General features: G+C 39.5%; 1 non-coding gene across 1 annotated transcript; it reads left to right on the top strand.

Annotated features, from left to right (window-relative positions):
* Positions 1–8,223: 8,223 nt before the first annotated feature.
* Positions 8,224–8,355, top strand: LOC115031646. The gene has a single exon (XR_003837315.1). It is a non-coding gene; the product is annotated as a small nucleolar RNA SNORA17 (small nucleolar RNA).
* Positions 8,356–25,128: the final 16,773 nt, after the last annotated feature.

Genomic DNA, 25,128 nt, shown 5'->3' with positions numbered 1-25,128 from the left:
TGATCAGAACAATAGAAAAGTAACTAATATAATAGCCTTTGCCCTGTTCACTACTTTGAGTAGTTCTGTCCTTCCTGTCTTCCATGATGCCTATGAAGATTCAAACACTGTCCTTGGTGTAGTTTTTGCATGCATGGTGGATCATGTGGATGAGTCTGTCAGCAAAGTCTTGACCACACAGTTTCACATTTGAGTATTACTGCTTCAAACACTTTCCTTTCATCTTTGACTTTCAACATTTTTGCTTTGAGGCATGTAAGTCAGGATCACTTGAAGTTTAAAATAAACATTCTGAATTGGAGATATTTTAGCTTTTCCACGTGTTGATTCATTCTGAAATCAATTTTTAGAACATTTCAGTCATTATTTATGTGTCCCCTATTATATTTTTCCCACATAAGCTTCTGCCACTGTACCTTGGTCTTCACACATCAGAGTCTCTGTTCCTGCCTCTTCTTTTTGTTTACTGGGTCTTATGTGCAATTGCTATTTATCAACCTTCACATCTCCTAGGTGTGCTGTCAACTAAATTCTTTTCTGTCCTAGTGTTGATATTTCCACTTACATTTTGATACTGCTTTACCACCCTCTTTTTAAATGATTTTTGTCTCTATATTCATAATATCTACTTGCTGAAAATGAAATGAAATAAAAGAAGATAAGAAAACAGGAAGGTATGAAGGAAGGAATAATGGAAGAAAGGAAGGGTAGATGGAAGGAAGGAAGGACGGAAGGAAGGAAGGAAGGAAGGAAGGAAAGAAGGAAGGAAGGAAGGAAAGAAGAACCAGATAACTCAATCTTCTCATGGGAGCCAACATTTTTTATTTAGCTGCATGTCTCTTTTTTGTTGCTGTTGTTGTTGTTGTTGTTGCTGTTCAAAATAGACACTTTAGACTCTGTACTGATCTCTATTTTTGCAGCTTTTATGCTTGTTTTTCTCATTTATTTGTTTTATTTTTGTTTACTTATATGACTGGATTAATTTTGAACCTAGTTCTACTGTGTTGTGTAGCTTCTTGTGTCCCTGCTTAGATTATTCCTTTGGTTTATTGGTTGTCATTTGGGAATCTCTTTCTAGTTTCGTATTATCTGTGGCAGTTGAGCATGACAACATTTGGCTATATGATATTTATCCTCTACCACATCATATATATGGCTTAGGATTTCCTTCCTTGTTTCAGCATTTCACTGTGTCACCAGAATTTTCCCCTTAGATCTAGAAGTCCAGGGGGTAAATCTCTGCTCACTCCTGAAAGGGAATAGCCAAGGACATCTACACAGTCTTTACTACATTTGAAAATTAGTAGCTTTTGTTTCTTTGTTTGATTGTTTCATTTTTTGGCCATCTCTAATGTTCCCTTGACTCACTATAGTTTATTCTCTTGTTCCTGTGTGACTCACATCTCAAGCTTGACTTTCCTGTCTGGTCTCTTTATGGCAAGAGAGATGGTTGTGACCCCGAGTGTATCTAGCCTGGAACATGGGCACACAGTCTTCCAGTCTTTCAAGGACAAGTATATCTCCAAGAGAGCTCTCTGGGCCATGACTCTGGCTTCTGTTAAACTCTTGAAAAGCCTTTGAATTTACTGATTGGTGTTCATAGCATGAGACCACCAAATCTTTGGGCTGTTTGCCATAGGTTTGTACCATTCTGTAGTGCACTCTCCCAAACATACACTTACTCACCTGTTGTAGTTCATGTGATAGCTTGAAGGGCTTTCCTGATGACTTACTTTTAATCCCTGGGTCTGAGGATAAACATGTTACCTTATGTTGTTAATGAAAACTCTTTGGCAGAATGTCTTGTCCCTCACTTGTTGGCTTGCCTTGTCTGGAAAGATCCTTCATAAGCAGCTGGAGAAAGAGTCAAACCATAGGACCCAATGTGCTGTCAGCCTGACATACCCCAGGAGTAGGGATCAAGGAGGGCCAGGAAAAATGAGACATTGTAAGTCTACAACACATCGCATGAAATGATATGTTCTGCTATAATTAGGATCATAGAGAAGGCTTGGTCTTGTTTGTTATAGTTGCCAAGGATATAGAGCTTAGAGAAAGACATTTAGCACATGATGCTAGTGTGGAAGGGTTGCTGAACAAGCAGGGCAGCTTGAATAGCAATAAATGAATGAATGAATAAATAAATAAATAAACAAAATCACTGCACTTATTGAGATATAGATCTTCTATTTACTTAAAACATTTTCTCAGAGGATTTAAATTGCTCTGCTTTAAAACCTGATTTTTAACTACTACACTTTAAAAGTGGATTCAGTAGGAAGAGGTCTGCAAAAGTGCTGACATCTCAAGTCCTTCCCTCTAACTAGCTCATTTGTGCCCTGTAATGAGCCTACAATAGCATTAATGATGCTGACACTGTTAAATTCTATTGAGGCTGAGAGCTTGAGAGAGCCTGAGAGAGGCTGAGGAACCTGCCCTTAGTCATTTGACCCATAAGTGACACAACAGAGATAAACAGTCCTCAACCTGCTGGTCATGACCCCTTTGGGGGTCAAATATCAGATATCCTGCATATCAGATATGCACATTACTAGTCATAACAGTAGCAAAATTACAGTTATGGAGTAGCAATAAAAATAAATTTATGACTGGGGGTCATCACAATATAAGGTTGAAAACTACATCCCTAGATGGTCTGATTCCAGAAACCCTTATCTGTATGCTGTGTTACATTGCCCAGATGTGCAGGCCTAGGGTTCACAGGTGGAAACTGTAGAGGACCTCCAACATAATGACTGAAGCCACATTTTCAATTCTGCAGCTGTAGCCACTAATTATAGGCTCGTATGCCACTATGCCACGTGGCAGCTATGGCTTGTTCAACATATTGTATTAATTCTATCAGTAACATGTTGAAAATGAAGTTGCTGTTGTTGATGATGATGTTTTTGTTGTTTTGTTAGAGCAATCATTTGGCACGCAAAGAACACCCCACATCACAAGAAATGAACCCGATAAAATGTTCAATATAATGTTTTCATGTTCAATATGACAATCGTTATTTAAGTGTTTCTTCAATGTAAGAAGTACTGTCTAAGAAAGAGTGACAGCCATAGAGAAGGCTTTGGCATGTGTAACATAAACACTTGTACACAGCAAACCTAAATGTGTTACTTCGACTCCTATATCAGTTTCTTCCTCAATAGTGCACACAGCAGCACTCCTCAAAGTACAGATTTTGCTTTTTTCCTTGCACTTGGTCCAGATTAACTACCCTTGCCTGACCTTCACTGTCCCTGTTGACTATCCCTGTGCATGCCTGGCCTTCCTCATCGCTGACTGCCTTCTTTTCCTGTCCCTTACTGTCATTTCCCGACCCTTCCTATCCTTCCCTGTCTCTGTTCACAGACACCTGTTACTTATCTCCCTTATACAAGATTCCTTGTTTGGACTTTGGCAACTGTGTCTTCTCTGATACAGTGCCACTTCTTCCCATATTATCACCTTTGTTCACACATTCTTTTCCTCTCATAACCCCCTGTTTCCCTCAAGGTATCCTGTTTTACTATGTATATTTGAATTACATCTCAGTATTTTATTTCTATGTTCTACTCTTCTCTTCCTCAACGCCAAAGCTCCGAAGGGGTCAAAACTGCGCTACGTTTACTCTTGTGTCCTTGCCAACATTGCAGGACATGTAGCCTTTATTTGGGTTACTGAAATACATTTCAAATAAGCCAGGAGTGCTCAGAGCATCCAGAGTCACAGGAAACAAACACCATCTTAGGAGCACACAGAGTAGTGTCAATCTGAGGAAAGACTGGCAAGATGCTTCTAAGCCTCGAAGACACAGAATACTTTCTCTTCATTTCTTTCATGATTTCAAGGAGAGAGTGCTAGACCTTACAGAGATCCTGATTTCAAGGAGAGAGTTCTAGACCATATAGAGATCCTGATTTGAATCTCAAAAGTCTTCTAGCCTTCTTACAATCAATCATATCACCAGATACCATCAAGACAATAAAGGCCAATTTGGTGTGTATAGTTGGGACACCTAGAGCACACTAGTGGAGGGCACTTTGTTCCTCGAGTTCTGTGCAGTTCACTCAGTATAGCCACATGTTAAATTCACCTCTGAAGGTTTGTGGCAGTTGTAGGCATCAGAATCCCAAGTAAGGCTTGAAATTTGCTTGCTGTGGAGACCAAAAAGTCAAGTTAATCCCAATCACTGCAACCCAGAGTAAGTGTCCCTAGACTGCTTAAGGGTAAGTAAGTATGGGGAAATAGCCCAGAATTACATAGTTATGGATGCTCAGGGGACTTCTGCACCTCTCCCTCCGCCTCCCTCCAGGCTTAAGAACAGTGTCTCCTGCCTAATAGAAGCACTCCCTATATTGCACCATGGATAGATCAGGAAAATCTGAGAGCAAAGGAAATAGCAGGTGTCCACAGTGCTTCAGGAAGTGCAAACTTGGGACCATAGGCTTGACAGTGATGTGAGGCAGTAGGAACTCCAAGTCATTGATGCACAAGACTCCACTTTAAAACACTAAGAGATCCTTGTAGTCTAAATGATTTGATGCCAACTCTTTCTCACTACATAGTTCTGTGAAGTCAAATAACAACAACCAGGTTCAGGAAAATATGGACCGTGGAGTGTTGTGGTGTTTTGGGGTCCAAAAATATCCGTTTTCCTAACAGATTCTCTGAGCAGCCAGTTTAAAACCACTTTTCTGTGTTTACGTTTCTGATTTTGAAATGATCCACAGACAGATACTGCACTTCATTTTAACCCAGTTTCTCCTGGGAATGTTGTACTTTCCCATCCTTCAGTCCTTCAGTCCCCAGCCACCTGCCCCTAGCCCCCAGTCCCCAATTCTGAGAAATGTATCAGAAGATACGTTTGGGTGATCTGCTGGTCTATTTGGTTGTTGTCTCTGTTTTTGTAGTCATTTCATTTTCACTTATTCAGAAAATAGTTCTCAACACCCATTACTAAACTGCCATCTTCTAAGACAGTTGAGGACCGAAACACAATAAGGGCCACCTTAATTGTGAGTGGGAGTTGGGATGAGTTTAAGAAAGAAAACCTCCCTACATGTCAGGTAACATAGGAATACAAAAGATAAATATAATGCTCTTGAGTTAGTTTTGTATTGTAAAACACAAGGAAAGCTGCCCAGAAGTGTCATCACCAGCATCTCTATACATGACAAGGGCATGCCCAGCTAATCAGAAGGAGAAAATACTCCCAGTTGATGCTGGTTAAATGGTATTTAAATTCCTTCTTCTAGGTGGTACAGTTCACGCCTTACTCTGATAGTAGAGAAAGAAAAATCCCTCCACTACATTGTTACTTAATCAGCTCCTCCCCTTTAATTACAAATTCAGTGCTGATCTGTGAGGTCTGCTGACTTGGTTGCTACTGTTAAAAGCAGAAGAACAGCCTTTCCCAGCTCAGTGACACAGCTAATAGCACGGATATTCCACTGCCTTCTTGCAGAACTGATTTAATATGGTAGGTAGTAGAACACATAAATTACTGCAGTGTCTTGGCTATCTCTGAGTCGATTAGTCCTGTTTTAGATGCCAAAGAGGAATGTTCTTGCAAGCGGCTGTGCTTTATAGGTGCGGCATGAACATTACTGCAGCACCCCCACCGTCTGTCATTCTCACTGCAGTGGCAAAACATGCTCTTTGAAAACCCAGTATTGATTATATTGCAAGATACAACTGCCAGGATAGTGGATTCAAAGGATTTCATTTTCCTAGGCTTGAGATCTGAACCACCATCCTCACCCTGAGAGAGACATAGTCCTTTAAAGAGAACTTCCTAGAGATAGAGATAGCCTTATGACCCAAGTTTGATCCATGAGACTCTCAGTGTGCAAGGACAGAACAACAGCTGCAAATCTTAATCTGACCTTCACAAGCACACACTGAATAAATGTTCAGTATGTTTCTAAAAATTAAAGTGAATGTCGCCTAGCAAGGCCTCCCTGCCCCTCTGGCATTCTCTTGTGTTATACATTTTTAAAAGGCATGTTCTCTTCCCAGCATGATCCATAATCCCCATGGGTTGTATGCTGAATAATTTTATGTTAACTTGAAACAGGCTAGAGTTATCAGAGAGGAGGGAACCCCAATTGAGAAAATGTCTCCATAAGATCAGGCTATAGGCAAGCCTTAAAGCATTTTCTTATTTAGTGATTGATGTAGGAAGGCCTAACCTCCTCTGAGTGGTGCTATCTCTGGGCTGGTGATCCTGGATTCTTTAAACATCACTCCTCATGGTCTCCTGCCTCCACGTTCTTGCACTGCTTGAGTCCCTGTGCTAACTAATGAGCTGTAATATGGAAGAGTGAGTGAAATATATTCTTTCCTCCCTTTTTTCAGTCATGATGTTGCACCACAGCAATGAAAACTGTGACAAGCAATAATTGGCAAGAGGTGTGCTGTGAAGGTAAAGGAGCCTGCTGTATCCCATGGAGGCAATTCCATCTGTTTCTCTTATACTTCCCTTCCATCCTCCTTCCCTATCCTTCTCCAATATCCTTCATCAAAGCTACACCTTATTGTGGGTGTGACAGGGTCTCTGGAACCATGTCCTTGGTGTAAAAGTTAGGACATAGTTTAAAGGTACTGGAAATCAGGCCTCCAATATGGTTTCTTTTATGTACATGGCAAGTAAGCCACAGCAAGTGTTGTTCAGAGGAGAGAAAGGAATTGAGAGACAGGCAATCTTAATCTAGTCTTGTGAAAAATAACGCAAAAAGAAAAGTTTCAAATAGATCAGTGCCTGTGTGGAGATATGAATGGCAGGGAATAACAGCAAAAGGTGATGCTCTAGCTGATGGAGCTGGCCTATATCCTGGTGATAGAGCCGGTTGCTTGCATCTATACATGGGTTAACACCCATAGGACGATAAATTCCAAACAGCCAGTTTTGCTGTATGCAAATTTTAAAGCACATAAAATAAAAGCTGGATATTTAATCCACACACTCACTATTCTGCAGTTTTGGGTGCCCCATGTTTTCATTCCCGACCAGGATGAGAGGTGCTGGACAGAAAATCCCAAGCTCAGGCATCCTCCTTCTCTGCTTCAAAGTAATGGTGAGTTCAGAGAAATCAAGCACAGCTCTTGTTGACTCCTATATCTTCATCTTACTAAACACCTCTCCTATGGGCTGCTGGGCTCTGTCCCTCTTTAATTCACACAAGCCAGTCTTTTCTAGTTCTGAAAAACAGTGCTCCTGCCCAGAGTGAGGAGTGGATGTGGATGTGAGAGGAATATGTGAGAGATTTCAGTAATTCAGAAACAGCAGGCAGCACAGTAAGATTTTGCTGAAGGACCTTTCTGGGGAGAAGAGTCTGCACATAGAATGAGTTGTTGTAAGGGTTCCCATTGCTAACGTGAAAGAAAGAGCCAAGGATTGCTTCCCTCTCTTCCTTGTTATGTATAAAAAGGTCCAGAAGGCTGTTTTAATTACCGTCTCTAACATTCATACTTACTAGCTCCCATGATGTCAATTTAGTCCTAAATAGTTTCAGTGCATTTATAAGCAAGGTGGGTTACTGTTTTCCAGATCAAACTTCATATATATATATTTTTTGGAACTCTGAAAATTTTTATTCCCAGCTCCATAAAAATGGAGAGAAGAGAAAAATCAACTTCAGGGTTTTATATATCTTTTTTTTTCCAGAGGCAATACTTAGAGTGTTGGTCTGTGGTTCTCATCATGCAGGGGACACATTAATGAAGAAAGAAGTTGCATGTGCTCTAAAGGAAATTTCTAAACAGGTCCAATCAGGAGGCATAGTGCAGTGACCCACCCCAGCAGCCTACCCAGCTCTTTCGCTCCTCCTGGCTCCTGTCTTTTTCTGTTTCACCAATCTATGCTTTTACCTTGAAACTCCTACAGCATTTGCAGAAAACTCTGACTCACTTTGCCCTCGAGAATTTAGTAGACACCTCTATGAAAGAATGGCTCTGTTATCCAACATAGCCTCTGCATCTGCAGGCCCCTGCAATTGTAAACTGAGCTATTTAAAACACTACCTGTACTAAATACATGCAGTATATCCCCTTGCAAAGAATCCGAAGCACATGCAGTATCTTCTCCTGTCATCAAGTATTTCTACACCATTGGTATTGGAATTAGCATTGCAAGCCATTTCCAAGTGGTTCATACCATCCTAGTTACTTTTCTATTATTGTGATAAAAGACCTTACCAAGGCAACCTATAAAAGAAGCCATTTCCTGGCCCCAGAGACATTGCAGGTGTGGCTGCTGTGTCACATGTATGCCATTAGGTGGCAGAGAGGAGAGAGGCTATGACTACACTCAGTTTTCTGACCTGTGAACATCTGAATGATTAATTTACTAACATTCTCTGAAGAAATGAACCTGAGACAACCACCAGTCCAGCACCAGGGTCCTAGACAGGGAACCAGTCTGAGATGACCACCAATCCTGAAACAGGCAAGCCTGGACAGGTTCTCAGGATGCAGAACAAGCATAAGACTAGAAGAACCCCATCTAGCAACACAGGTTCTGGAAGGAAGTAACCATGAGACAGATGATTTCTGCAAGCAGTCACTCAGGTGAGCTTGGCAAGGAGGCATGAGCCTGAGGCCACCACCAGACTAGTGCTATGGGGACCAGATAGGGAGTTAGATTGAAATGACCACCAGTCCTGTACCAGGCAGGCCCTGAGGGTGCAGACCATGCCCCAAAGGACCCCAGCCTATCTTCATAATGCACAAGTGGAGCATAGTACCACTGAGACCACTAATGAGACAACCCTAGACACTCCGAGACACCATGTGCCACTAAGAAAAGCAAGTAAGTGGTAGAGAAAAGGAAGAGAAAGAGAAACAGAAGAATGTGGGCATAATGAAGAGAGGTAGAAATCAAGGGTAGTGAGGAACAGCCCAATGTGAATAGCTGGTGATGCCACCTGGGACCACAGTGGGCTCCTGACATGTGCTGTCATGAGAGGCTATATCAGGCTCCATGGCACTACAGCAGCAGTGGTCTGTTACCATCAAAGTCCAGGCTGAATTCCCTGGTCTGACTTCCTCCTGGGGACATGTTAATATCTGAGGGCTGTGCAGAACTTACCTAACCCCTTACCTAGGAGCACAGGAGACACCCTAGGGGATAAGGAGAGCTGAATCTGCCCCTAGCCATCTGCAGTATTTGGGAGTGCAGAACCTGTTCATTGTGGGAGTTACAGGTAAGTCAGCCCATAGGAGCATGGGTAAGGTGGCCCTACCACTAGTCTCCTGCAGTGGTGTGGATGGGGGAGAAATATCTTCCTTCTCTCTTACCCCTTACCACCAGGCCCTATGGCCCATACCAGCTGCAACACTCAGGAAAGCAGATCCTGTACCTCACCTTGGCAGAACAGTATTGCCTCAGCATGTGGGGGTTGCAGGTGAGTTGCCCCTAGGCTTCGAGTATGTGAATCAGGGAGCTACCTCTTCTTTGCTGTGTAGTGGTATTGGTGAAAGGAAAGATTTCCTCCTCTCCCTTATGCCCTTGCCACTAATGGAGGGTAGGAGAGTTGGCCCCATGGGGGTCTAGAGAGCAGCAGAGCTGTCCCTATCCCTAATCTGCTGCAGCACTTGAGAGAACAGGCCTTTCACTTCACATGGACAGCACAGTAAAGTTGACCCTGATAGCAGGAGTGCAGGTGAGCTGGCACTGAGGGTATGAGCATGAGAGAGCTGGCCCCACAACTCATCTGCCCTTCAGTAGCGTGGTTGAGGGAAAGATGCCCTTCCCCACCCTTAACCCTTGCCACCTATGGTAGGCTCTCAGGTCATGAAAGCAGGATAGCTAGCGGTTCCAGCCCCTTGCCTGCGGCATCACTTGGGAGAGCAAGCCTTGCACATTGTCTGGGCAATACAGTAGGGTTGGCCCTGAATGTGGGTGTTACAAGTTATTGACATTCAGGGTGTGCTATGCACATTCCAGTGAAGTCTGCTTGGCTGGCCGAGAGGCCTGGAAGCAGGCCTCTCGGCAGGGAGTTTCAAGGAAACTTAACCTCCTGGAACCAGGCATTCTCATAACCCTTATACTCATACCCTATCCCTGTGGTAGTTTAGTGTATGGATCCACGTGCTCTCTTTTAGTATTATTTTATTATAAGTGTCTTTAAAGATCGAATTCTGACATAGGTAAGCCTCCACAGTGTTCCAACATCCTAGAAAATCCTTGAAGCCAAGGAGCTTGGAATTCAGTAGGAATTTAGTGAGAAGGTTACCTATTCAGTAACATTCAAATTTACTTCTAGTAGAGACAGTGGAACTAATTAGGCATTACAAAGAACAGAGCTAGAATAGCTCAGGACTAGCCTGCAGAGTGATTACTTAGGGCAGTAGCCAGTTTCACCCAAACAAGGGAATACACAATGGCCTAGCTAATAGGTGGGTTTACCATGAAAGAGTTAGGGAATCCCCCTGAGACAGGTTTCTTCACTAGAACCCCTGGTGGTGGGTTTAACAATAGACTAGCATTACACCTGGCTCCCTTCTTAGTGGTAAATAGCAGCAGCCTGGTATACATGCCTTATGTTTTGTGTCACTGTAATTCGGCCAAAATATCTCACCTGGTTTCTTGTTATTCTTCTGTATAAAAAGTTTTGATGCTCAACTTGACAAATTATACTCAGATTCTACACAATCTCTTGTGTCGCTTCTGTTTGTCATTCACCGACTCCTTGTCCACCTGCAACTAGAGACCCCTTCTACACAGACAGGGACCAAAAAGGGTCTGTGGCAAGGGTGTGAGCACAAGAGAGCTGGCCCTCCCTCTTGTTTGCTAGGTGGTGGCCTGGATAAGGGAGAGACACTGTCCTTCCCTTCCTCATCCCTTGCCATCTGTGGCAGATAAGAGAGCTGACCTCAGGGTCATAAGAGTGGGAGAAGTGACCATGTCCCTTATCAGCTGCAACACTTAGGAGTTCAGTCTTTGCATCTCACGTGGGCAGCAGGGTAGAGATGTGTGCCTGATTGAATGGGTTTCTGGTGAGATAGCCTTGAGGGTGTGAGAGCAAGGGAGTCAGTGGGCTGACTAGCTTAGATACCTTTCTGGCCCAGTTCTAGGACTTTGAATTGTCCTACCCCACCATTTACCTCATCAATGAACTCCTGGAGTGCATGAAGGGGCTTGTCCTACAGATCCAAAAGAACTAGATCTCCATGAAACAGGGCAACATCAATAGGATATATGAGGAGTCCCAGTGAGATTCCAGTATTGATAGAGTAGCAGAAGCCAGAGGCCTTGTACCAGATCAACAAGTCATTACAATGAAACTTTGCAAGCAAAGAAGTATAGACAAAAGGGTATAAGGTGGGATACATTGTGACATACTACAGATTCCACAGTATGTTTTGTTTTGTTTTTTTCTGTTAGGGGCAATGTAGAGGGTGATTATGAGGGCAGAGGGAGATGTGGGAGATTTGGGTGGACGATCTGAAATTCCTGAAGAACCAATAACATTTCTATAAAAAGAAAGTACTTAAGCTTATGGTTTCGGAGGGTTTGAGCCCACAATGGCAGAGAAAGAGCATGGAAGCAGGAATATCTGAGAGCTCTTACCTCAATCCATAAACAGGGAGCAGAGAGAGCACCCTGGGACCTGCATAAGTCTTTTGAAACTTCAAAGCCCACCTGCATCGTCACACCTCCTCCAAGTCCATGCCTTCAAATCCTTCCCAAGCAGTTACTCCTCAATAACAACTGGGGGCGAGGTATTCAAACATATGAGCCTACTGGAGCCATTCTCATTCAAACCACTACCTGGCTCCCATAGTCTTATGGCCAAATGCATTTAGTCCAACTTCAAAAGTCTTCATATTTTTTTCAGTCTCATTACTGTTTATAAGTTATAGCTTCAAAGTCTCTTCTGGCAGTCCAAGAAATCTCTTAATTACAATCCACTGTTAAATCAAAATGCAAATAATATACTTGCAATGGATGATGGCACAAAATAAAAATTACCATTCTAAAAGAAAGGAAGTGTATAGTGAGGAAACACTAGATGAAATATTACAACTCTAAAATCTTGGGGTCTCAAACAAAACCCTGGCTTCACAAAATGGCCAGATACCTTTTCATGTCCTCCATACAGGGAATCCTCTTCCACATATCTAGCCTCAACAGATCTTTACAAGCATGGAGGGAGATTCCATGACCCCTTTACTCATATCTTCTTTTTGAACATCTTGTCAGGAGAGAAATATTGTTGGAATAAGCCTATAAGCTACCCTAATAAAGTATATATATATATATATATATATATATATATATATATATATACACACAAATACATATATATGTCTACATATACATATATATGACTTAACATGAATGATTTAATATTAATTTAATATGAATCATATATATGAATGAATGAAAGACTATATTTTCATTCATTCATTATATGTCTATATATTCATTCATTATATAAGTTTTGTTTCTCTAGAGAATCTTTTTTGTTTGGTTTTGGTTTTTTTTTTTTTTTNTTTTTTNTTTTTGTTTTTCAAGACAGGGTTTCTCTGTGTAGCCCTGACTGTCCTGGAGCTCACTCTGTAGACCAGGCTGGACTCAAACTCAGAAATCCACCTTCCTTTGCCTCCCAAGTGCTGAGATTAAAGGCATGTGCCACCACTGCCCAGCTAGAGAATATTGATTAATGTACCCTTCATCTGTTTTCTCCTACAATTTGCTCATGCAAACTACAGGTTATTTGTGTCATGCAACTTCTTATAATCTATGTTTTGCTGTTTGGGGTCACTTAACACATTCTTCTGTTCTCCATTTTTATGAAAATAGGAGGTAGGATCATAGTGTGGATAAGACTTACAGTTGAATTCATTCATATCAAATTTTGGCATGAATGGCAATATTTTTCCTAAGTGTACTTACAAGAGAACACCTGTAACTTTAATTTTTTTCAATTCCTATTTTTAATAATGGTTCTTAATTGCTTCAACCTCTCTTTTAGTCCACCACCCACCAGTGGTGGTAGAAAAGAAAGGATACGGGGGAAGTGGATCTGTTTAGAAATAGTTCTTTGAAGAAGCTCCCATCTGTGTTGTCTGGAAACTGGCAGTTCAGTTCATAGGTTAGCAGCAGCAGCTTGATCCACTTTCAAACACTTCATTGATATACCAGTAGTCCAGTTCTGTAAAGCAAGGGTAGCAAACATGAATCAGCAGTGGTAGTTTTGTCTAGCAGAGACCACCAGGCCTCAGCCTCAGCACAACTGATCAGGGGGCACCTGGAGGGATGCCAGGAGTTCTTGGCTATGCCTCTCTCAGCAAAGGGAAGATCAACAAAGACAGGATACCAAAAAGCTTTACACAGATAGCTGTACCAACAAGCCAAGTTCAGCCTCCTTTACTGTTTGTTGAGTCCTTTTTATACTCCATCTAAATACCACATGTCCTCCACATGTCTTGCTTCAGCATGAGTTTCTTGCCACAACAAGAATGTCTATCTCAGCTGACATCACTCTGCCAATCATCCCAAGTTGCATAAGTGGCAAGAAACTGCAGCACAGCACCAGAAGATTTTTGGTCCATTTTCTATGGAGTCCTGACAAATGGAGCTCAACTACACAATGTAAGGTGGACCATAAGATGTGTGTCATTAGCAAAGAATTCTTCATCATATGTTCATTCATGTGCTTACTTTAGCAGAACATCCTTTCACTTGTGTCTGTTTCATCAAAATGTTCCTTCATGAATCTTCTTTAGCTTTTCACCTGTTATGTTTTCTCTTCAAACACCTGATTGTGCTTCTGTGATGTCAGTAGCCATTAATGACCTTGGTTTGGAAACTAGTGCTCTTCTAAGTATTTCTTAATTATTCATTGGTTCCTTTTCTTTTTGCTGTGAAGGAGGGGTTTATTGTGCCTTAGAGATCCTGGAAACAGTCCATTGCCACAGAAAGGTACAGTGGCAGAAGAAGCAGGTATCTGCAGCTAGGAAGCAAGCAGAGAACAATAGATGTCTGTGCCAACTCCCTTTTGATTTTGTACTTAGTCCAGAATTCAATCCCATTGATTCCTGCTGCCTGTATTTAGTATGGTTCTTCCTGCCTTCATTAACGTAATCTAAAGTGTCCACAAGAGATACAGTGTGGTGTTTTGATTGAGAATGGCTTCCATAGGTTGATATTTGGGTACCTATTCTCTAGTAGGTGTAACTGTTTATTAAGGATTAGAAGGTATGGCTTTGTTGGAGGTAGTGTGTCCCTGGGGAAAAACTTTGAGATTTCAAATGTTTTCTGCCATTTGCAGTGTGTGCTCTGTTTTCTGCTTGCTGTTTTAAATGTGGATTTTCAGCTACTGCTCCAGCCACATGTTACCTCCACCTCACCTCTACCTCCTACCTCTGTTCTACCATCAAGACTCCAACTCGGGAGTCATAAGCCCCAAAGAAACTCTTCTGTAAGTTTCTCTGGTCATTGTATCTTATAACAGGAATAGAAACGTAACCAATACACATGGCCAGAGGTTTCTTTTTGCCTCCTGAATAATTCTAGGTTCCATTTAGTTGATAAACATAAACCAGTTTGTTATAGAAAATAATTATATAATGGGAGAAACTTCAACCCTCTCTACTGCTTGGCTTCCTTCGAATGCAGTTTTTAAATAGAAAAACAAGATGAGTTATTCATTCTCCTCATTATTTAGTGCTTTAAAAATTATTGATGCTCTCTCATGTAGTGTGGTAACTAGTAATAAAAATTAATTTATGGTTTAGTTTTAAAAGCCTAGTAGAAATATATATATACAATTCCAGTATATTACAGATAAAGCTAAAGGATCTAGAGTTAAATCCTAGTCCGGGTTATATATCCTGGGTCTCTGTATACCATCACTGACTTTATACCATTAATCTATATTTCTATAAAACCACAGGGCCTGTCCACATGATCACTGGCCTTTCTACGACCTTACAGAGTGTGTACGCACCATCACTGACTATCCATGCTCATTATGTAGGTAGCAACTTTCCAAATGTGGCCTAGTTTGTCAAGACCTGCTATGTGCTAAGGGTGTTGTTAAGTTTTTGAAACACCATTTATCCGTCTAAATATAAGTTGTCTTTGATATAGTGATTTCACCTAATGTTCCATTTTAGTATATTTTCTTTGCTAACATTTTCAAAAGTAATTTGTTTGCAATCAGTGACAGCACATGGTGGCTACTCTGTGGCACTACTAGCTCAGTACAGCTCATTTTCATTAAACTCATTCCTTCTCTTCTTTCTTCCCTCCCTCCCTCCCTCCCTCCCTCCCTCCCTCCCTTCCTTCCTTCCTTCCTTCCTTCCTTCCTTCCTTCCTTCCTTCCTTCCTTCCTATCTTCCTTTTGTCCTTTTTACATGCATTGCTTTTTGTTTATTTATTTTTTTTTTTTTGTAACAAGTATCTGGCAATTCTTCTGCCTTAGCCTCATGCATGTTAGGTTACCAGTAGAGGACCCCTAACTTGGATGGTTCATTATATGCATTTTTCTTTAAAAAAAATCCATTCAACCAACTTCATAATTTTGTTTATTAATGATCATCATCTTAGTTTGGGGTTGCTATAATAGAACCAAACAGCATGGATGACGAACAACCAACAAACTCATCTCTCACAGTTCGTGAAGCTGAGAAGTATCAAGTAAAGATTTGCCCTCTGATTCATAGCTGATAACTTCTTCCTGAATATTTCTACGGATGAAGGAGTTGGAGAGCACTGCAGGGTCTTTATAAGGACTCTAATGCCATTTATAAGGACACTAAACCTATTAACCTCGTACTTGGTATCATCTAGGAAAAAACAATCAGCAGGTCAGATATTTGAGATTTTACCAAATATAAGATGATAGGACTGCAGAAGCATGTAAATATAGAAGACATATATATATATATATATATATATATATATATATCAGTCTGTTCTAATCGAAAATTAATTCTCTGACAGTAAGAAAAGATGAAGCACAGTAATCCACTATCGAACTTCACATATATTACCATACCAGTGAATAAGTAGACTTTTGAAATTCCACTGTGAATACATTAATGAACAAAAGAAAATAATTGATTTCATGGCAGGTACAAATAAATTAGTTGAATAAAAATTACAATTACAAGGAAAATGAATTTTTAACATTTCAATTTAAAATTGATCATCCAATGTAGGGTTAGCATTTAAATTAGCACCCACATGAAAATTTCAAATGCAAAAATCACCAGGAAACAGTTACAGTAATAATTTCTATATCTTTCACTTACTACACATTTATTTTTTTATTTTATTTTTTGTTTTAAAACTATGGTTTTAGTATAGGAATGTGCATCACCACAGTGGTTGGAAACTGCTAAGTTCAGGCCTACATTTTTGCGGAAAGTTCACTGGAAACAGGCCACAATAAAAGGTGGGGAGCTTTCTCATTCTCTTGTGCTTCTCATTCTGATAGGCACCAACACTTGCTCCTATCATGGCAGCCTATTCTCCACCATGGCATAACACTCTCTGACACAGGGCTGCACTCCTGATGTAAATGAATTGCCTCCCACAGGTCCAGACCAATTGTGGTGAGACTCCCAAAATTGGCATCTCTAAGTTGACTATCAGGTATTTGTGGTGGTGGTCAAAAAGTTCACTAGCACAAAGGAAAAGGCAGGACTGAAGTAGAAACTTCTAGTTTGTTTGCAAAGTCAGTATGTCACAGGTCATCCTCTGCTACATATGTGGCTGGAGCCATGGTTCACTCCATGGGTACTCTTTGGTTGGTGGTTTTAGTACCTGGGATCTCTGGAAGGGTCTGGTTGAGTGATAATGGTGTTCTTCCTGTGGGGTTGCAAACCCCTTCAGCTCCTTCAGTCCTTCCTCTGTCTTCTCCATTGGGGACCCCATGCTCAGTCCAATGGTTGGCTGCAAGCCTCTGCCTCTGTATTTGCCAGGCTCTGCAAGAGCCTCTTAGGATATAACTACATCAGGTAAGCACTTGTTGGCATCGACAATAGTGTCTGGGTTATATATAGGATGGATCCCCAGGTGAGGCAGTCTCTGGATGGCCTTTTCTTCAGTCTCTACTTAACACTTTGTCTCCATATTTCCTCACAGGCTCTAGCTTTATCTGACCAATTAAGATTTCACCTGATATTACTGGAGTAAGTAATCTACTCCTCCTTGGGGCACCCCTCTTGACAGAGCAGAAAAGACAAACAACAATACACCATCAAAAGACGTTTTTAGGAACAAAGTTTTACTCGTAACATTGTTGAGGTTTACTGGCACATGGGCACATGCTAACAAAACAGACACAGGGTTAGCCAATCTGATTATTGGTCTTTGGATAAAGGTGTTTACCAACAAACCTGACTATTTTGAATCCCTGGGATTCAACTGACTCCTGCAAGTAGTCCTCTGACCTTCACACTTATGCATTCTCATGCACGTCTAAGTGTGCATGATGCACATGTGCAGATGCACACACACACACATGATGAATAAATATTTTTGAAAAAATACAACCTAACGTTATAATATCACATTTCCACCCCTTATATCTTGCATAATTTGTCACTGCCTCTTCCAATATCCTTAGAAACAAAGCCCATTTCTTCCCTCCCTTGCTGCACTGCATGTCCAGTGTGTTGTGATTAAGTTTCAGTTATTGTGCCATATGCAACTAAACAAAACCATAGTATTTGCTACAGCAGCTAAAATGCTCTGCTTATCTTCATGTAGTTCTCAAAGACAGACATTTATAGTGTCCAAGTGATGTCCTCACTAACTCTTCTCCCACAAAACTCCTAAATATTATCATTATTATGAGGGGAAACCCTGAAAGCTCTGTGACTTATTTAAATATTGGGAGAAAGACAAAAAGATCAGAAAATTTGTAGTAATTTCACACAGTTTTAATAAGCAAAGCAGTGCAAAAAGTAAAGAAGAGAGAATCAAATGCTCAAATGACTTCAAGCACTGATTTGGGGCACATTTGCAGTTGTCACAGTATGCCATCACCAAAGATATGCCATGTCTTTTTTTTTTTTTTGAGAGGAAAAGAGTATATTTCATCTTATATCTTACAGTACATTATGAATGNTAGTCAGGACAGGAAATCAAACATGAACTTGGAGGCAGGCACTGAAAAAGAGGTCATGAAGGAATAGAATTACCTTGTACAGACTGATTTCTTATTCCAGCTGATCAGGGATGGCACTTCCAATAGTAAATCATCAGTCAAGAAAATACTCAAAAATCTTTTACCTACTAGACAATCTGATGGAGACATTTTCTCAATTGAAGTTGCCTTTTTCAGTTTGACTCCTATTAGACTATATTTGATAAAAAACAAACAAACAAACAAACAAACAAAGAAGAGCAAGAGAGTGAGGGGGGCAGATTTACTCAAAGAACCAGCTTCTGGTTTTGTTGATTTTTCATATAGTTCTTTGTATTTCTACTTGGTTGACTTCAGCCCTGAGTTTGATTATTTACTAATGTCTACTCCTCTTTGGTGTATTTGCTTCTTTATGTTCTAGAGCTTTCAGGTGTTCTGTTAAGCTGCTAGTGTAAGCTCTCTCCAGTTTCTTTTTGGAGGCACTAAGATGTATGAGTTTTCCTCTTAGCACTGTTTTCATTGTGTCCCATGAGGTTGGGTATGTTGTGCCTTCATTTTCATTAAATTAAAAAAATTCTTTACTTTCTTAATTACTTCCTTAACCAAGTTATCACTGAGTAGAACATTGTTCAACTTCCATGAGTATGTGAGCTTTCTGTTGTTTTTATTGCTATTGAAGACCAGCCTTGGTCCAAGGTGATCTGGTAGAAAGAGATGCCTATAAACATACATGAAGCCTATAGAACTCCAAATAGATTGGACCAGAAAAGAAATTCCTCCCTTCACACAATAGTCAAAATGCCAAATACACAAAACAAAGAAAGAATATTAAAAGCAGTAAGGGAAAAAGGTCAAGTAACATATAAAGGCAGACCTATCAGATTTACACCAGACTTCTCACCAGAGACTATGAGAGCTAGAAGATCCTGGGCAGATCTCAATCTAATTTCAATCGTATTGTATATGTTGAGGCCTGTTTTGTGCCCGATTATATGGTCAATTTTGAAGAAGGTACCATAGGTGCTGAGAACAAGGTATATTCTTTTGTTTTAGGATGAAACGTTCTATAGCTATCTGTTAAATCCATTTGGTCCATAACTTCTGTTAATTTCACTGTGTCTCTGTTTAGTTTGTGTTTCCATGATCTGTCCATTGATGAAAGTGGGGTGTTCAAGTCTCCCACTATAATCGTGTGAGGTGCAATATGTGCTTTGAGCTTTAGTAAAGTTTCTTTTATGAATGTGGGTGTGCTTGCATTTGGAGTATAGCTGTTCAGAATTGAGAGTTCATCTTGGTAGAATTTTCCTTTGATGAGTATGAAGTGTCCTTCCTTAGATTTTTGGATAACTTTTGGTTAAAAGTTGCTTTTATTCGATATTAGAATGGCCACTCCAGATTGTTTCTTGGGAATATTTGCTTGGAAAATTGTTTTCCAGCCTTTTACTATGAGGTAGTATCTGTCTTTGACACTGGAGTTCATTTCCTGTATGCAGCAAAATGCTGGGTCCTGTTTACGTATCCAGTCTGTTAGATTATGTATTTTTATTGGGGAAATGAGTCCATTGATGTTAAGAGATATTAAGGAATAGTGATTGTTGCTTCCTTTTATTTTTGTTGTTAGAGGTGGAATTACGTTTGTGTGGCTATTGTCCTTTAGGTTTGTTGAAAGATTACTTTCTTGCTTTTTCTAGGGTGTAATATTCCTCTTTGTGTTGCAAATTTCCATCTATTATCCTTTGTAGGGCTGGATTTGTGGAAAGATATTATGTAAATCTGTTTTTGTCATAGAATACTTTGGTTTCTCCATCTATGGTAATTGAGAGTTTTGCTGGATATAGTAACCTGGGCTGGCATTTGTCTTCTCTTAGGGTCTGTATAACATCTGTCCAGGATCTTCTAGCTTTCAAAGTCTCTGGTGTAATTCTTATAGCTCTGCCTTTATATGGTACTTGACCTTTTCCCTTTACTGCTTTTAATATTCTTTCTCTTTTGTGTATTTGGTCTTTTGACTGTTATGTGATGGGAGGAATTTCTTTTTTGGTCCAATCTATTTGGAGTTCTGTAGGCTTCTTGAATGTTTATGGGCTTTTCTTTCTTTATGTTAGGAAAGTTTTCTTCAATAATTTTGTTGAAGCTATTTACTGGCCCTTTAAATTGGGAATTTTCACTCTTTTTATACCTATTATCCTTAGGTTTGATCTTCTCATCGTGTCCTATATTTCCTGGATGTTTTGGGTTTGAAGCTTTTTGAATTTTGCATTTTCTTTGATTGTTGTGTCAATGTTTTCTATGGTATCTTTTGCACATGAGATTCTCTCTCCTATCTCTTGTACTCTGTTGGTGATGTTTGCATCTAGGACTCCTGATCTCTTTCTTAGGTTTTCTACCTCCAGGGTTGTCTCCCTCTGTGGTTTCTTTATTGATTCTATTTCCATTTTTAGATCCTGGTTGGTTTTGTTCAATTCCTTCACTTGTTTGGTTGTGTTTTCTTGTAATTCTTTAAGGGATTTTTGTGTTTCTTCTTTAAGGGTTTCTAACTGATTACTTGTATTCTCCTGTATTTCTTTAAGGGATTTATTTATGTTTTTCTTAAATTCAGTCCTCGATCATCATCATGAGACGTGACTTTAAGTCAGAGTCTTGATTTTCTGGTGTGTTTGGGGTAACCAGTGTTAGCTATGGTGGGAGAACTGGGTTCTGATGATGCCAAGAAGCCTTGGTTTCTGTTTCTTATGTTCTTGCACTGTCCTCTAGCCATCCAGATATCTCTGGTGTTAGCTGGTGTTGCTCTCTCTTACTGCTGCGTATCCCTCCTGCAAACCTGTGTGTCAATACTCCTGGGAGACAAGTTATCTCCAGGATGAATTTGGATATGGAGAGATGTTACAGAGTGTCAGCTCCTGGGTACAGATGGAAACTTGAAGGTTCCTCTCCCCAGCTGTTCTTTGGTTCTTGGGCCCTGATGACTCTGGGTTGTCCTCTTAGGCCAGAAATTTGAGCAGAAGTTGTGGTGTTATCTGTGCTCACAGGTGTTCCAGCACTCCTAGGAGACCAGCTCTCTCCCAGTGATATTTGTTTATGGAGCACTGTGTCACAGTATTAGCTCCAGGAGCTGTGGCCAGGCATAGGACTTGAATCGACATTTTCTTAAAGGTGTAAATGTGTCTAATGACACAGGAAAATATGCCAGACATTAGTCAGAGGGAAATGCACATAGAACCAAAAAGCAAAATATAACAAGTGTTGTCAAAGACATGGAAAGTCTGGAATCTTACACAGTGGTTGGTTGATGTAAGATCACGGTGACACTTTGACAATAATCTAGAAAGCTCTCAAATGATGAAACAATGATTTTGTCAGAGCACCCATCAAATATTTTCTAAGACAGTGGGAGAATAAAGATAAACCCATACAAAGACTCGTTTCTAATGGTACAGAAGTTCACTTTGTTATGTAGACTTTGGATCTGGTTAATTTTGATGTGTGATATTTTTGTTTATTTGCCAATTTTTTTTGTAAAAAACTTTTATACCATTAAAATTTTAAATATAAAATGCCTCTGAAAACAAGACATGTGATGTATCTACATCCTGGAGAATTATTTATCCATAAAAGAGTAAAGTATAGATACCTGTAACATGATAAGTGAGCCTTCAAAATGTTATGCTGAGGAGTACTTTCATGTAAGATGAAGTTTAGAAGCATTGTTTGATGTAAGTCAGTGAAATAAAACAAGATGATGAAACAATAGTCTTGGTTCCTACAGGAGGTAACACCTGAAATGCGTTTAATGAGACAAGTTGAAGCTCCACACAGACATAGGTAGGAATTCCCATAGCCAATGTCCAGCTGGACTACATGGCTCAACTGGCTTCACTGGAAACTGCATTGTCTATGTCCACATGACGCTGGAACATCACCATCATCTAGCTGGAAAGAGACAGACTGAGCCAGAAGGGTACTACAAAGGCAAAGTTGGACAATTGGCAGACATGGGATCAACACAGATTATAGAACTGAAGAGAGATATGTGGTGTGGATGCACAAGGTGACATTCTCTGCACTCAAAAAGGTTAATTTGAACTGTGAATTCAATGCCTTCCCAAAACCCTACATACTGATACCACCAGGGTCTTCTCAGACCATCAATATGGAAGATGATGTATATGTACCTGTAGCTTACCTGTCTAAGTAAGAGACAGCATGAGAGCAGAGACTTGCACTGGGGTGAGCACAGTTGCCATAGAAACTCAAACAAAAGAAAACTTGTTTAAACTTCACCAGTGCACAGCATCCTAGACTGTTGGCTTTACAGGCTGAGAATAGAGTTGTATATTGCTCCTCCCTCAGGGGAAATAAAAACTCATTCCATCAAAACAATACTGACTAGCACTGGGTTTTTTTATGAACCTGTTTTAGTTTGATTTCATTTTATTTTTTTATTTCTTACTTTATTTATGTTAAAACTTTCACTCTAGAAGGAATCTCTTAATGTTCCCACTTTAGATTCTTTATTGCTCATCCTAGTTTTGTGATTATTCTGCATGTTTCTGCAGCCAACTCATGTATTCTATGGCTTTTAATTTGGGCAATTCATATGCTTTCTCTATCATTCCTATGTAACTCTCACACACCACTGTCTCCTTTGTTTTCCTCTTAACTATAACTTTTCAAAGTTTTAACATCTTAAAACTCTGCAGATCAGTGTTTCTATATTTCTGGATTCCTCTTTTACATTCTATATAGACATTTTTTGTTCATTTAGCTGTATATTCGTATTCTCTTTGTATTTTTGAAGTCATCATGTTGCCTTAAGCTTTCATGATTTTTATATTTCTGCATTTTTACATCTTAGATTATTCATTGGTTGGATTTTATGTCAACTGCTATTTCTTTCTATTGAAATATTTGAAGCATTCAATAGGAAGAATGCTAGTAATAGTTACCAAGGTTAAGAGTGGAGGAAAAGTAGGCTCAGTAAAACCAGGAATTTCATCAAATGAGACAAAAAAATCAAGAACAGGAAAATTGGAATACTGTTAGGATCTTCAGAGTTTAAAGACCAACTCAGTAAGTTGAATTAAAACAGAGACAGAAAGGATGGAGTAGAAAACAGAAAATTAGTGATGACAGACAAACTAGATGAATAATATGCAGACATTGAGAAGAGTAAAATAGGGAGAAAATTAAGACAGAAATATGAAATCCATAGACCACTTTGAAGACAATAGTGTTTAAAAATCATGGAAATAGAAGAAGATGAAGAAATCCAGGATAAATTCAAATTAATATATTCAGCGATGTCTTAGAGGATAGTGTATCAAACCTTATGGACAGAGACAACCATCCAGATGTTAGAACATACTGAAAGGCTCAAAATAATAGAATTAAAAAGAATCTCTATGTGGCATATTGTAAGTTAAAACAATATGAGAAACAAGGAAATAAACACTGAAAGGTGAAATAGAAATTAAAGAGTATCAGAATTACAGAAGGCTATTTTAGAACTTCAAGAAAAACACCATAATCATTAACAGCACAGAAGAAATGTGTAACTGTCAATCCAGATTACTATATATACAGCCTATAGACAGCAAAGTGTACAATAATTTAAAGGAGTAAGTAAAACCTTTTATAATACATGTGGTGATCTATCCCTTTAATTCCAGCCCTTGAAATGTAGAAACCGTTAAATTTCTGAATTTGAAACTGGCCTTGTCTACAGAATAAGTTCCAGGACAACTATGCAGAGAAACCCTGTTTCAAACCGGCAAACAAAAACAAAACAGAAATTCATGTAAACTAAAGGAATTCAGGACCACTAAGACACCACCACGGACAGTGCTAGATAAAATTCTATGCAGTAAAGACAGAGACAAACATACGCATGAGACCATAAGAAATAATAAACCAGGTAAGAATGAAAGTTTGGGAAATAAGAGGTAGAAAAGCACCAAATATTATAACATCAACAAAATAATGAGTTAATACACATGTTAGACTAAAAAAAAGACACATTAGTATACTAATTTATGAAACAGGATCTTTTTTTTTTTTGCCTCAAAGAAAATGCACCTCACTGTCAAAGACAAACAGATTTAGGGAGAAAGAATATGTAAAGGTATTTGAAGGAAATGGAACTAGAAAGCAAACAGGTGCTACTGATACTCCCATATCCGTCAAACTAGACTTCAAGGCCAAGTTTGTTAGAGATAACAAAGATCACTTTATATTGATCATGAAGCAATTCATTAAGAGGACACAACAATTGTTTATTGAGTATACATATGTGCATATGCACACACACACACACATCACACATCACACACACACACACACACACACACACACACACACACACACAGAGTGATTATTAGCATACCCAATCTCAAAAACAAGCACTTCTGGATGTTAAGTCATACTGTACTCCAAATAATAGCTTTTGGTGACTTTTATAAGCAATTCTCAGCAACAGACAGGTTATCCATGAAAAATGAATTAATAGAGAAACATTTTAGAAAATAACAATATGAATGAAATGGACCTACCAGGGTTCTACAGAAAATACCATTCCAAAGCTGTAGAATACAAAAAAAAAATCATATAATATGGCATAAAACAAGTCTTACCAAATACAGAATAAGTTAAACAATTTATTGTATTCTCTCTGATCAAACATGGAAGAAAAGTAGAAATAAACATCAAGAGGAATGACAGAAAATGCACAAGCTCATGGAAGCTAAACAAAGCACTATTGATGATGAATAAATCATCAAAGAGGCCAAGAAATAAAATTCAAAACTTTCTAGAATCAAATGCAAATACAACACAAAAAGAGAAACAATGAAGGTACAGTGAATAGCAAAGACTACAGTTCTAAGTGCCTGGATTGACAAATCAGAAAAGTCTCAAGTAAATAGCATAATCATTCACCTTAAAGCCTTGGAAGAACAATAATAAGATAAAAAGAAAAGTTATGGCAGAAATTAGTAAAAGCAGCAGACTTAAGCACTAAAATGAA

Source organism: Mus caroli, chromosome 7, assembly GCF_900094665.2.
Source record: "Mus caroli chromosome 7, CAROLI_EIJ_v1.1, whole genome shotgun sequence".
Taxonomy (NCBI): domain Eukaryota; kingdom Metazoa; phylum Chordata; class Mammalia; order Rodentia; family Muridae; genus Mus; species Mus caroli.
The sequence above is the reverse complement of the archived record's forward strand: the minus strand, read 5'-3'. Positions and strand labels throughout refer to the sequence as shown.